Source organism: Poromitra crassiceps (genome assembly GCF_964638095.1).
Source record: "Poromitra crassiceps genome assembly, chromosome: 23".
Taxonomy (NCBI): Eukaryota; Metazoa; Chordata; class Actinopteri; order Beryciformes; family Melamphaidae; genus Poromitra; species Poromitra crassiceps.
In genome coordinates, this window is record NC_139639.1 from 18,502,319 (window position 1) to 18,506,402 (window position 4,084).

Sequence of the window (4,084 nt, forward strand, 5' to 3'; positions counted from 1 at the left end):
TTTGTATCAACGCGTGGGGTGCTTGATATGTAATCGAAAGTTACAAACACCATAAAATAGCTTATCTCGCCAACAGGAATCCTCATCGCCAGGGTGAGGCAGTGATCTGTCATTGGGAAATTAATGGCGCTCACTTTCTGCAGAAGAAGAGCCTCCTTAGTCTGTATAGACTGCAACCTCGATAACTGGGACTTCCCAGTTCCCAGACAAGTCTCAAATTAATCAGACAGTGCGAATACACAGTGGAACAGACTGTGGTACGTTGTGATTTGCTTCGTATTAAATATCACTTGTGCACCGTTAGCCTAACGAGCGCTCGCTGCTTTTGACCTGAGCAGCATGGGACTTTTCAAACTGCGTGTTACACCGACCCGATGTGCCCCAGATGATACGAACAAAGCCTACGGGATTATGCCAAATACAGCTCTGATCAAGGAAGTCGTGTCAAGTCAGGTTGATTCATATTGCCCTTCATCATAAGCATGTCTCCAGGGAATTTGCCGAGCATGAGCCTACCTAGATCCAACTAATCACCTATCAGTCACAAGGCAAAATGATGCAACACAGTACAATAATACATGGAAAGGAGCCACAGACTGAGAAGTACCTGTATTTTCAGTACCTCCTATCAATAATTGGTGACACTTTATTTGGATAGTCTGCCTACAGAGAGTTTACAGGGTATTTGTAACATTTCAACAGCTTATTGCTTGACATTATTTGACATTCAACAAATTCAACTGTTTCGCTTTGTCTGTAGATGTTAATATTATGCTAATTAGTTGAGATTCTGATTACATATGGCCGACTAGAGGTGAGAATGGATTAGACCACTGCTATGGCACCATAAAAAAAAATGCTTACCAGGCTGTCCCCCACGCTCCCCCGAGACAATCTGACAATCTGCTAAACCTGTTGTGAGGACGTCAAAAAAGTGGAACAACGAAGCTCTGGAGGACCTCTGCTTGGATTGCACAGATTGGGATGTATTCAAGGCTGCCACCACCAGTCTGGAGGAATATAGTGATGCAGTCACATCCTACATGAGCTTCTGTGAGGGTAGCTGCATTCCAACATGCACCACAGTGAAATACAACAACAACAAGAGCTGCTTCACTGCCAAACTCAAAAAGCTGCCTCCACTGACCCCCTCCCATACCCGTTTGCTCATCTTCACCTCTCATTAAGTTTTTATTCATGCTGGAGCTTGCTGTTCTTGCTGTTGTCTGTTTTTAATTTTCTTGTCTGTCTATGGTTTTATATTATGCAGAACTGTTTTTATATGCATTGTATGGTTTTATAATGCAGAACCGTTTTTATATGCATTGTAAAGGTGACCTTGGGTATAGGGCTGGGTATTGGCAAGGACCTCACGATACGATACGTATCACGATACATGGGTCACGATACGATTGTATCATGATACATTGCGATACAATACATATTGCAATATATTGCAATACTCTACATAATTGACTGAAAATTAAATTAGCTGTGTACCACCCAGGTAGTGTAATAATATGTACATCACTTTATATTGATAACTTAGTGGACAAATTGAGTCAAGACTTCTGTGTTGAGTGTGAGTGTATTTAATTTTTATTGTGTCACTGAACACACGGCTGTGCAAAAAATCGATAATGGCGATATATCAGGATATTTTTCTGAAATATCGATACAGTATTGCGGAAAAGAATATTGCGATATATTGCCGTATCGATTTTATTGCACAGCCCAGTCTTGAAAGGCGTTCAAAAGTGGAGACAAACAGCGGTTTAAAGAAAGCAAATACAGGTTTGATAAAGCAATACAAGCTGCTAAACGCCTGCATTCACAACGTCTCCATCAGCAGGTCTCGGACAATGCCTCAGCCTCCGTTTGGAAAGGCTTGAGAGAGATCACAGGCTACAAAGCGTCTGCCAAACACTCCATCGATGAGCCTCATCTCGCCAGCCGCTTGAACGAGTTCTACTGCTGCTTCGACAGACAACGCAGCCCTGACCCCATCCCCTGTGACACTTCTCATTATGCTTAAGCAGACCACCAAACTCTCCAATCCTCCCCCCAGTTCCTCCCGGACAGCTCCAGCCCACCTCTTCGCTCCTCCCCCGACACCACTCTGCATTCAGGGGAGAGATGTAAACAGGCACTTTAAAAGACAGAAGTCACGAAACCTGACTCTGTCTCACCCTCTGCCTTTAAGCACTATGCTGACCAGCTGGCCCGTGTTCACTCAACATCTCATTGGAGACATGGCCTCAAGTCCTCAACTATTATCCCCATCCCCAAAAAGACAAAGCCCGTGGCACTAAAGGACTACAGACCCGTCGCCTTGACCTCTGTGGTCATGAAGTCAAAGACGATGGGATTCAAGCAAGACGGCCCAACTTCAACTCACTTCCTGTCATTTTGTCACGTGGGTTTTGCCCATGGTTTTCCACGGACACGCCCACTTAGGAGACTTGCTGCTACCATTTGTTAGAATTGGCGGAGCGGCCTGCGGTGACCCATCTATAGTAATATAATATCTATGATGAAGTCGAGCACCTTGGTCTGTCCTACTGTACCTAAAAACAATCTTGGACCCACTAGGGCATTCACAGACTAGTCGACTAGTAAAATTCACTAGTCGTGAATGCCCTAGGACCCACTCCTCGACCCCCTGCAGTTTGCCTACAGAGCTATAGTCCAAATAAAGTTTTACCCAATAATGAACTACAGTACAGATTTGACACCAAACGCATTGAGCCGTAGGCTAGCTGCTGATGGCTAAACCATAATCCTGATTAGTGACGGATACCCACAATTTTGCTCTCCCTGCAATGTTGTCCGACTGAATTGACAGAATTCATTTGACTATGTACTCGTCCTGATATTGTCTTGCTGAAGTGCTGGCTATCTTTGATTCTGTCAGCCCGCTGTGTTTGTGTAACGTTGTTCCCCCTCAGATTTACGGGTCTATCTGATGCCCCCAGCTTTAACAAGTTGCAGATAACGCCTCTGTTTGAATGGGCTTGTCTGTTCTGTGTGTGTGCAAGCCAAACAGCGATACCAGTCTCTCTCTCTCTCTCTCTCTCTCTCTCTCTCTCTCTCTCTCTCTCTCGTCTCTCTCTCTCTCTCTCTGTCTCTCTCTCTCTCTCTCTCTCTCTCGCTCTCTCTCTCTCTCTCTCTCTCTCTGCTCTCTCTCTCTCTCTCAAGTTCTACCTTTCCCTTGCTCACTCCTTATCAGTGGAGTCGGGGGGTATATGGGGGTGCTCCGGTGTCTCACACTGTACGTTTTCATCAGCACTGTGTGTGTGTGTGTGTGTGTGTGTGTGTGTGTTTACGCCTGTAATTTACACCAGATAAGTGCATCAGGTGCATCTCGAGAGAGGGATGTAGCTGCGTGTGTGTCCCCTTAATACGAACTGCAAGCCCAGCAAAAGGGCCCATAATGTGCTGCATTAATGTGCGCTGCGCTAAGAGTGAAACATGCATGTTTAAACATGACGGCCACACATGAAAGGGCCTTTTATCTCCATTAATAGTTGCACGTTGTTAGCGGCAGCGGCGGCGGCGTGTGGGAACAGAGTCCGCGAGAAAAACAAAGTGGACGTTTATGATTAGTAGTTAGCTCGCTTCATCAACTTCAAAATGCCGCGCGGGGAGACAGAGCCGCTTCAGATAACTGTAATCTCCCACTTCTTCCGCTATCTTGTCTGCTTGCGTTTCCTCATGACTTTCTTATTCCAGAATTTTATTTATTTAGTTTGGTGTATCCCAACCCCCGTGGTAATTTCTTTTCTGGGATTAATATATTTTACCTGGCTTTTAATATGATCTCAGTGCAGAGCGCTCCAATTCCGAGTCTCTGCTTCTCTGTACCCTTATCTTTCTCCTTCATCCTATCAGCTCTGCTAAATTAAAATGGTGCCTTATCTGAATGAAATGCACAATATTGTATGTAAATATTGGCACAGGGGAGGTGGTGAATAATAGCAATTAGAGAAACAGTTCAAAAGGCAAATTAAATGTTTAACTGACAAATCAAACGTATCAGCGCTAATGAAATCATGTCGATAGAGGTTGTGTCCCTAAGGTATCT